Raw genomic sequence first — 11,138 nt, 5'->3', positions numbered from 1 at the left:
CCGGGGGGCCTGGTGAGATCAGACAGTGTGTAACCCGGGGGGCCTGGTGAGATCAGACAGTGTGTAACCCGGGGACCCGGTGAGATCAGACAGTGTGTAACCCGGGGACCCGGTGAGATCAGACAGTGTGTAACCCGGGGGGCCCGGTGAGATCAGACAGTGTGTAACCCGGGGACCCGGTGAGATCAGACAGTGTGTAACCCGGGGACCCGGTGAGATCAGACAGTGTGTAACCCGGGGGGCCTGGTGAGATCAGACAGTGTGTAACCCGGGGACCCGGTGAGATCAGACAGTGTGTAACCCGGGGACCCAGTGAGATCAGACAGTGTGTAACCCGGGGGCCTGGTGAGATCAGACAGTGTGTAACCCGGGGACCCGGTGAGATCAGACAGTGTGTAACCCGGGGGCCTGGTGAGATCAGACAGTGTGTAACCCGGGGGCCCAGTGAGCTCAGACAGTGTGTAACCCGGGGGCCCAGTGAGATCAGACAGTGTGTAACCCGGGGGCCCAGTGAGATCAGACAGTGTGTAACCCGGGGGCCCGGTGAGATCAGACAGTGTGTAACCCGGGGACCCAGTGAGATCAGACAGTGTGTAACCCGGGGGCCTGGTGAGATCAGACAGTGTGTAACCCGGGGGCCTGGTGAGATCAGACAGTGTGTAACCCCAGGGCCCAGTGAGATCAGACAGTGTGTAACCCGGGGGCCCAGAGAGATCAGACAGTGTGTAACCCGGGAACCCAGTGAGATCAGACAATGTGTAACCCGGGGGCCCAGTGAGATCAGACAGTGTGTAACCGGGGGCCCAGTGAGATCAGACAATGTGTAACCCGGGGGCCCAGTGAGATCAGACAGTGTGTAACCCGGGGGCCCGGTGAGATCAGACAGCGTATAACCCGGGAGCCCGGTGAGATCAGACAGTGTGTAACCCGGGGAAAATTCTGGTGATTTTCTGTAAGTCCAGACGGGCGGGACTTGAATCTTGAGGAATAGGATAAAATCAAACAGAAATACTGGACATATACTTTTCTGAAACATTGGAAAAACACTTTACATTCCACTTCACAACATTAATATTCTTCTAATTTTCTGCCCTGCCATAATTAGATCTCCCTGTGAATGGCGGAGTGATTGAGAAAGTTCCACAGCTGGAAGGAAACAGGGATTGTGGACTGAGGAACAACAGCAGGTGAACCAGCACAGGATTGTGAGATCACCAACCAGGGAGCCCCTTCCGATTGAAAGTGCTTCAATAGATCGACTGGGGAGAAAGGTAAGAGAAAGTGCCATTTACTCAGATACACACCGGTCCTGTAGACAGTACACACAGGTTACAAGGTAAGACAGGAAATGAGACTGGGAGAGACTGACCACCGAGCACAATTATCCAGCATGAGGCCGTGCAATGGGATGTGAAATGAGATCAGTTTCTGTCTCTAAACACACAGTCACAGTGAATCTTGTGTGTGTTTTAGAGTAAAGGGCTTTGATCTAAGAGGTGACTCCAGTTTGAGGCAGAGACCAGCAGATGGACCCGTCTCTGTACATTCGGTGGGACTGAACTCACACCGACACCATCAGATCTCAATGTTCAAATATTTCCCATCTGGTGAGAAAGCCATTGGAAAGATTGAACCGGAAGCATCATAGTCAATTCATTGATCACGATGCACAAACCAATCTGAAATACCAGCACGGCTTATCATCGACAGAATCAATTATTCAATCATGAATATTTGGAATTAACAGAAAATATGTTGATAAGTACTACTCTTGAAGCATTGATCACTCGAGGTGTGTAGTATTCGAATAAACAAACACAGATATATAGAGTTGCAATTTATTGATTGGCGTTGTACTTGACCCTGAGATGAGCTTCCGAACCCATATTCCCTCAATCACCAAGTACGTTTACTTCCAGCTCCATAACATCGCAGGTCTCTGCCCCTTCCTCAGCTCATCTGCTCAAACCCTCATCCATGTCTCTGTTACCACTACATTGGACTATTCCATTGCTCTCCTGATCGGCCTCACACCTCGCACTCTCCGCAAGCTTAAGCTTATCAAAAACAATCCTTACTCAAGAACACAAATAGCAGCAGGCGTAGGCCATATGGCCCCCCCCCGTCTGCTCCACCATTCAGTAAGATCTCTATTTGATAGAGAGTTTCAAAGATGCACAACTCTTAAGTGAAGAAATATCTCATCTCAGTCTTAAATGGCCAATCTCTTATCCTAATACTAGGACCCCTAGCTCTAGACTATCCAGCCTGTGTCAATTCTATGTTTCAATGATATCACCTTCCATTCTTCGAAACTCCAGAGAATATAGGCTTATTCGAATCAATCTGTCCTCAGCCCTCTCATCCCAACTTGTACTAATTTTCATTCACCCATCACCCCTGTGCTCACTGAACTACATTGGCTCCTGCTCCATCGATTTCAAAATGCTCATCCTTGCTTTGAAATCCGTCCAGGACCTTGCCCCTCCCAATTGCTGTAACCTCCTCCAGCCCTACAACCCTCAGAGATCTTTGCACTCCTCCAACTCTGGCCTCTTGAGCAGCCCCAATTTTCATCCCTCCAATATTGGTGGCCATACCTTCAGCTGCCGAGACCATAAGCTCTGGAATTCCCTCCTTAAACTTCTCCAGCTTCAAAATGCTCCTTAATACCTACCCTTTTGAACAAGCTTTTAATCCTGTGCTAATATTTCGTTACGTGACTGGGTGTCAAATTCTGTTTGCTAACGGTCCTGTGAAGTGCCTTGGGACATTTTACTACGTTTAAGGTGTGATATAAATGCAATTTGTTGCTGATAACTGAAGATATTTTAAATTGTAATATAACGAAACTACAGGCATGGGAAATTGCAATAGATTGATAACTGCAGAGGAAGAGGATTGTTTTGTATTGCTAACGGCGTGAATTATTTTAACGTGAGGTGGCCCTTGCACATTAGCTACCACACGGTCTTGGCAAAGCAAGGTCTTGGTCCAATGGCAAGGGGATCCAAGACGACTGGACACCAGGCTCTGCTGCATGATTCCTCTGGCACTGACTCTCACTGGGGTACAGTTTCCTCTGGCACTGACTCTCACTGGGGTACAGTTTCCTCTGGCACTGACTCTCACTGGGGTACAGTTTCCTCTGGCACTGACTCTCACTGGGGTACATTTTCCTCTGGCACTGACTCTCATTGGGGTACAGTTTCCTCTGGCACTGACTCTCACTGGGGTACAGTTTCCTCTGGCACTGACTCTCACTGGGGTACAGTTTCCTCTGGCACTGACTCTCACTGGGGTACAGTTTCCTCTGGCACTGACTCTCACTGGGGTACAGTTTCCTCTGGCACTGACTCTCACTGGGGTACAGTTTCCTCTGGCACTGACTCTCTCTGGGGTACAGTTTCCTCTGGCACTGACTCTCAATGGGATACAGTTTCCTCTGGCACTGACTCTCACTGGGGTACAGTTTCCTCTGGCACTGACTCTCACTGGGATACAGTTTCCTCTGGCACTGACTCTCACTGGGATGCAGTTTCCTCTGACACAGATTACTGTGTATCTAATTCGTACTGTCCCTGCCCTGGGAGTGCTTGATGGGACAGTATAAAGGGAGCTTCGCTCTTTACTGAACCCGTGTTGTACATGTCCTGTGAATGTTTGTTGGGACAGTGTAAAGGGAGCTTTGCTCTATCTAACCCGTGCTCTGCCTGCCCTGTGAGCTTTGATGGGTCGCTGTAGGGGAAGCTTTTCTCTGAATCTAACCTGTATTCTACCTGCTCGAGTTGTATCTGATGAGACAGTGTAGAGAGAGGTTTACTCTGTATCTCATCATCATCATTGGCAGTCCCTTGAAACATAGAAAATAGGTGCAGGAGTAGGCCATTCGGCCCTTCGAGCCTGCACCACCATTCAATATGATCATGGCTGATCATGCAACTTCAGTACCCCATTCCTGCTTTCTCTCCATACCCCTTGATCCCTTTAGCCATAAGGGTCACATCTAACTCCCTTTTGAATATATCTAACGAACTGGCTTCAACAACTTTTTGTGGTGGAGAATTCCACAGGTTCACAATTCACTGAGTGAAGAAGTTTCTCCATCTCGGTCCTAAATGGCTTATCCTTCGACTGTGACCCCTGGTTCTGGACTTCTCCAACATCGGGAACATTCTTCTTGCATCTAATCTGTCCAATCCTATTAGAATGTTATATTTTTCTGTGAGATCCCCTCTCATTCTTCTAAATTCCAGTGAATATAAGCCTAGTCGATCCAGTCTTTCTTCATATGTCAGTCCTGCCATCCCGGGAATCAGTCTGGTGAACCTTCGCTGCACTCCCTCAAGAGCAAGAATATCCTTCCTCAGATTAGGATACCAAAACTGTACACAATATTCAAGGTGTTGCCTCACCAAGGCCCTGTACAACTGCAATAAGGCCTCCCTGCTTCTATACTCAAATCCTCTCGCTATGAAGGCCAACATGCCATTTACCTTCTTCACCGCCTGCTGTGCCTGTATGCCAACTTTCAATGACTGATGTACCATGACACCCAGGTCTCGTTGCACCTTCCCTTTTCCTAATCTGTCACCATTCAGATAATATTCTGCCTTCCTGTTTTTGCCACCAAAGTGGATAACCTCACATTTGCCTACATTATACTGCATCTGCCATGCATTTGCCCACTCACCTAACCTGTCCAAGTCACCCTGCAGCCTCTTAACATCCTCCTCACAGCTCACACTGCCACCCAGCTTAGTGTCATCTGCAAACGAGGATGACTTGCTTCCACGCCAAAAAAGGATGAGTTCACAGGTGTTTCAATGAAGGACCTAATATTCCAGGTCCTGAACTACATCCTGAAGGGTGGAAGATGCCTGTGCGTGGCTTTTTTTAAACATATGGTGGCCGTTGCACGACAGCCACCACATGGGAAACTCTGTATCTAATCTGTGCTGTGCCTGCTCTGGCATTGTTTGATGGGATAATATAGAGGGAGTTTTACTCTGTATTTAACCCAAGCTGTACCTGCCCTGGGAGTGTCTGATAGGACAGTGTAGATGGAGGTTTACTCTGTATCTAACCTGTACTGTAACTGCCTTGGGAGTGTTTGACGGGACAGTATAAATTGGGCTTTATGCTGTATCTAATGTGTACTGTACCCGCCTTGGAAGTATTTGATGGGACAGTGTAGAGGGAACTTTACGCTGTATCCAATCTGTGCTATACCAGTCCTGTGAGTGTTTGATGGGACAGTGTAGAGGGAGCTTTACTCTGTATCTAACCCGTGCTGTACCTGCCCTGCGAGTGTTTGAATAGACAGTGTAGAGGGAGCTTTGCTGTATATCTAACCAGTACTGTACCTGCTCTGGGAGTGTTTTTGGGACAGTGAAGAGGGAGCTTTACTCTGCACCTAACCCGTGCTGTACCTGCACTGGGAGTGCTTGATGGGATAATGTAGAGAGAGGTTTACTGTGTATCTAACCTGTGCTAACCTAGCAAGTTGTGAGGAGGACGCAAAGAATCTACAAACGAATATAGATAGGCTAAGTGAGTGGGAAAAGCTTTGGCAGATGGAGTATAATGTGGGAAAATGTGAGGGTATCCATGTTAGTAGAAGTAATAAAAAAGCAAATTATTATTTAAATTGTGAGAGATTACAAAATGCGGTGGTACAGAGGGATCTGGGGGTCCTTGTACATGAAACACAAACATTCAGCATGCAGTTACTGCAATTAATTAGGAAGGCAAATGGAATGTTGGTCTTTATTGCAAGGGGGATGGAGTATAAAAGTAGGGAAGTCCTGCTGCAACTGTACATGGCGTTGGTAAGACCACAACTGGAGTACTGCGTACAGTTTTGGTCTCCTTATTTCAGGAAGGATATACTTGCACTGGAGGCAGTTCAGAGAAGGTTCACGAGGTTGATTGCTGAGATGAAGGGGTTGTCATAATGAGAAAGGTTGAGCAGGTTGGGACTGTACTCATTGGAGTTTAGAAAACGTAGAGGTGATCTTATTGAAACGTATAAGATTGTGAGGGGGCTTGACAGGGTAGATACAGAGAGGATGTTTCCCCACGTGGGGGAATCTAACACTAGGGGGCATAGTTTCAGAATAAGGGGTCGGTCATTTAAAAGGGAAATGAGGAGGGATTTCTTCTCTGAGGGTTGTGAATCTTTGGAATTCGTTACCTTCGAGAGCTGTGGGGGCTGGGTCATTGAATATATTTAAGGTGGGGATAGACAGATTTTTGAAAGATAAGGATTATGGGGAGTGGGCGGGGAAGTGGAGTTAAGGCCTGGATTTGATCAGCCATGATCTTATTGAATGGCGGAGCAGGCTCGAGGGACCAAATGGCCTACTCTGCTCCTATTTCTTATGTTCCATACCTGCCCTTGGAGTATTTGATGGGATAGTGTAGAGGGAGACTTACTCTGTATCTAACCCATGCTGTACCTGCCCTGGGAATGTTTAATTGGACAGTGTAGAGGGAGTATTACTCTGTATCTAACCCATGCTGTACATGCCCCGGGAGTTTTTGACAGGACAGTGTACAGAGAGCTTTATGCTGTATCTAATCAGTACTGTACCTGCCCTGGTAGTGTCTGATGGGACAGTGTAGAGAGAACTTTACTCTCTGCATAACCCGTGCTGTACCTGTCTTGTAAGTGATTGATGGGACACTGCAGAGGGAGCTTTGCTCTGTATCTAACCCATGCTCTACCTACCCTGTGAGCTTTGATGGGTTGGTGTAGGGGGAGCTTTCCTCTGTGTCTAACCCGTACTCTACCTGCCCTAGTTATGTTTGATGGGACAGTGTAGAGGGAGCTTTAGGCTGTATGTAATCCGTGCTGTACCTATCCTGGGAGTGTTTGTTGGGACAATATAGAGGGAGGTTTATTCTATTTAATCCGTGCTGTACCTGCCCTGCAAATATTTGGTGGGACAGTGTAGACAAAGCCTTACTCTGTTTCTGACCTGTGCTGTACCTGCTCTGGGAGTGTTTGATGGGACAGTGTAGAGGGAACTATACTCTGTATCTGACCCATGCTATACATGCCCTGCGAGTGTTTGATGGGACAGTGTAGATCGAGGTTTATTCTGTACCTGACCTGTACTGTCCCTGCCCTGGCAGTGTTTTTGGGACAGTGCAGAGGGAGCTTTAATCGGTACCTAACCCGTGCTGTAGCTGCCCTGAGAGTATTTGATGTGACAGTGTAGAGGCAACTTTACAATGTATCTAATCCATACTGTACCTGTCCTGGGCGTGTTTGATGGGCTAATGTAGACAGAGATTTGCCGTGTACTGAACCTGTGCTAACCTAGGAAGTTGTGAGAAGGACACAAAGAATCTACAAAGGGATATAGATGGGCTAATTGAGTGGGCAAAAAATTGGCAGATGGAGTATAATGTGGGAAAATGTGAGGTTATCCACTTTGGTAGGAAAAATAAAAAAGCAAATTATTATTTAAATGGGGAGAGATTACAAAATGCGGTGGTACAGAGGGATCTGGGGGTCCTTGTACATTAAACACAAAAAGTTAGCATGCAGGTACAGCAAGTAATTAGGAACGCAAATGGAATGTTGTCCTTTAATGCAAGGGGGCTGGAGTATAAAAGTAAAAAAGTCCTTCTACAACTGTACAGGTCGTTGGTAAGACCACACCTGGAGAACTGCGTGCAGTTTTGGTCTCCGTATTTAAGGAGGGGTATACTTGTACTGGAGGCAGTTCAGAGAGGTTCACGAGGGGTTGATTACTGAGATGAAGGGATTGTCATATGAAGGAAGGTAAAGCAGGTTGGGCCTATACACATTGGAGTTTAGAAGACTTAGAGGTGATCTAATTGAAATGTATAAAATTTTAAGGGGGCTTGACATTGTAGATGCAGAGAGGATGTTTCCCCTCTTGGGGGAATGTAGAACTAGGGGACATAGTTTCAGAATAAGAGGTCACCTGTTTAAAACTGAAAGGAGGAGGAATTTCTTATCTGAGTGTCGTGAATTTTTGGAATTCTCTACCTCAGAGAGCTGTGGAGGCTGGGTCATTGAATGTACTTAAGGCGGGGATAGAGAAATTTTTGAATGATAAGGGAGTCAAGGGTTATGGAGAGCGGGAGGGGAAGTGGAGTTGAGGCCAGGATCAGATCAGCCATGAGCTTATTGAATGGCGGAGCAGGCTCGAGGGGCCAAATGGCCTACTCCTGCTCCTATTTCTTATGTTCTGTATCTATCCTTTGAGGTTTTGATGGGACAGTGGAGAGAGAGATTTGCTCTGTATCTAATCTGCTGTACCTGCCCTGGGAGTGTTTGATGGGACAGTGTCGAGGGAGCTTGACTCTCTGCCTAACCCATTGCTGTACCTGCCTTGTGAGTGTTTGATGGGACAGTGTAGTGGGAGCTTTCCGCTATATCTAATCCGCGCTGTACCTGCCCTAGGAATGTTTGATGAGGCAGTTTAGAGGGAGATTTGTTCTGCATCTAACCCGTGCTGTACCTGCCTTGCCATTGTTTGATGGGGAAGTATAGAGGAAGCTTTACCCTCTGCCTAACCCATGCTTTACCTGCCCTTGGCATGTTTGTTGGCCGGTGTAGAGGGATTTTTACTTTGCATCGAACCTGTGCTGTGCCGGCCCTGGGAGTATTTGATAGGACAGTGTAGAGGGAGCTTTACTGTGTATTAAGACCTGAGGTTGCAAGCCATCAGGTCCAAGGGACTTTTCCACCTTTCGTCCCATTATTTTACTGAGCACTTTTTCTTTAGTGATTGCTTTAAGTTTCCCCCTCGCTATAGCCCCTTGATTATCTATTATTGGGGTGTTTTTAGTGTCTTCTACCGTGAAGACTGATACAAAATATTTGTTCCAAGTCTCTGCCATTTCCCTGTTCCCTATTATTAATTCCCCAGTCTCATCCTCTAAAGACCAACATTTACTTTAGCTACCCTATCCTTTTTACATACCTGTAGAAGCTCTTTTTATATTGCTTGCTAGTTTACTCTCATAATCTATCTTCCCTCTCTTTATTATTTCTTAAGTCATCATTTGCTGTTTTTAAAAACATTTGCCAATGCTCTGGCCTCCCACTAACCTTGGTCACTTTGTATGCCATTGTTTTCAATTTGATCCCATCCTTTACTTCCTTCATTAACCACGGATAGTTCCCTTGTCGCTTAAAGTCTTTCCTTCTCACCAAAATATATTTGCTTGTGGCTCGGGTAGTAATCCAGAGATTATTGCCTTTGTGATTCTGCTTTTTAATTTAGACCCTAGCTGCTCAAACTCCTCAGCAGAACTCCTTTCTTGTTCTGCCTATGTCATTGGTACGTGGACCACGACAACTGGATCTTCCCCCTCCTACTCCAATCCCTCTCCAGCCCAGAGGAGATGTCCTTAACCTTGGCACCGCGCAGGCATCACAGCCTTCAGGACTCACGCACTCGGCTGCAGAGAACAGTATCTATCTCTGAAACTATACTGTTTCCTAACACTGCAACATTTCTTTTTACTCCTCCCACTTGAATGGACTCCTGTACCACGGCGCTGTGGTCAGTTTGCTCATCCTCCCTGCAGTCCCTGCCCTCGTCCAAACAGGGAGCAAAAATCTCGTACCTGTTGGACAATTGCAAGGACTGAGGCTCCTCCATCACTACCTCCTGGGTCCCCACAGCTGCCTCACTCGTAGTCACACCATCCTGTCCCTAACCACGGACCAAATTTGAATTGATGAATCTAAGGGGTGTGACTGCCTCCTGGAACACAAGGTCCAGGTAACTCTCCCCCTCCCTGATGTGTCGCAGTGTCTGCAGCTCGGACTCCAGCTCATCAACATGGAGCCGAAGTTCCTCGAGCAGCCAACACTTACTGCAGATGTGGTCACCGTGGACCTCAATGGGGTCAACCAGCTCCCACCTGCAGCAGCAGTAACACATCGCCTGCCCTGCCATCTCGAATGTATTCAATTAATTAAGTTTTTACATTTTGAAAGTTTAGATTTTTAATCCTAGCTCTTAATTTAAACCAATGCCCAAGAAAAGAGAGAAAAACTGACCAACCAATCACTTGCCTGCTTTTCTGTGATGTCACACTTTGAATCTTTTTACTTCTTCTCCTCCCAGGTCACTTGGTGCTGTTTCGGCTGTCTGCTCGGCTGACTCACGCCCTTTGTAGGCTTACCGCTGCTCCCGCTCTCTCGCCCTTTCCGAAGTCCCGCTGCTTGGCTGACTCATGTCCTTTGTAGGCTTACCGCTGCTCCCGCTCTCGTGCCCTTTCCGAAGGGATGGGCGCAAGTCGGGTTTTCCCCTCATATATTGGTTCTCTCAGCACCTGCTGCAGGCCCAGTCTGGCAGCTATGTCCTTCAGCACTCGGCCAGCTCGGTCAGTAGTGGTGCTACCGAGCCAGTCTTGATGGACATTGAAGTCCCCCACCCAGAGTACATTCTGTGCACCTTGCTACTCTCAGTGCTTCTTCTGAGTGATGTTCAACATGGAGGAGTACTGATTCATCAGCTGAGGGAGGGCGGTAGGTGGTCATCAGCAGGAGGTTTCCTTATCCATGCTTGACCTGAAGCCACGAGACTTCATGGGGTTCGGAGTCAATGTTGAGGACTCCCAGAGCCACACCCTCCCGACTGTATACTACTGTACCGCCACCGGTGGGACAGGACATACCCAGGGATGGTGATGGAGGAGTCTGGGACATTGGCTGAAAGGTATGATTCTGCGTGTATGACTATGTCAGGCTGTTGCTTGACTAGTCTGGGACATCTCTTCCAATTTTGGCACAAATCCCCAGATGTTGGTGAGAAAGACTGGGCTGGGTGGGCCGTTGTCGGGTCCGTAGCCGGTGCGGAGGTCGATGCCGAGTGGTCCGTCCGGTTTTATTCTTATTGTTTTTCGTAGCGGTGGATCAATTGATGAATCGATATGATCTTATTGAATGGTGGAGCAGGCTCGAGGGGCCAAAGGGCCTACTCCTGCTTCTAATTCTTATGTGCTTATACCCTAGCCCAGACCCTGTCTCTATATTAAGAGCAATGGTCCCCACACTGACCCTGGGGACACCACTGTTTACATCCCTCCAGTCTGAAGAACATCCATTAACCACTACTCTCTGTTTTCTGCCCTTTACCCAA

General features: G+C 47.5%; 1 pseudogene; it reads left to right on the top strand.

Annotated features, from left to right (window-relative positions):
- Positions 1–11,138, top strand: part of LOC139274114 (zinc finger protein 585A-like) — a 452,513-nt pseudogene that overhangs the window by 41,692 nt on the left and 399,683 nt on the right.

The sequence above is a fragment of the Pristiophorus japonicus genome, chromosome 9, assembly GCF_044704955.1.
Source record: "Pristiophorus japonicus isolate sPriJap1 chromosome 9, sPriJap1.hap1, whole genome shotgun sequence".
Classification (NCBI taxonomy): Eukaryota; Metazoa; Chordata; class Chondrichthyes; family Pristiophoridae; genus Pristiophorus; species Pristiophorus japonicus.
The sequence above is the reverse complement of the archived record's forward strand: the minus strand, read 5'-3'. Positions and strand labels throughout refer to the sequence as shown.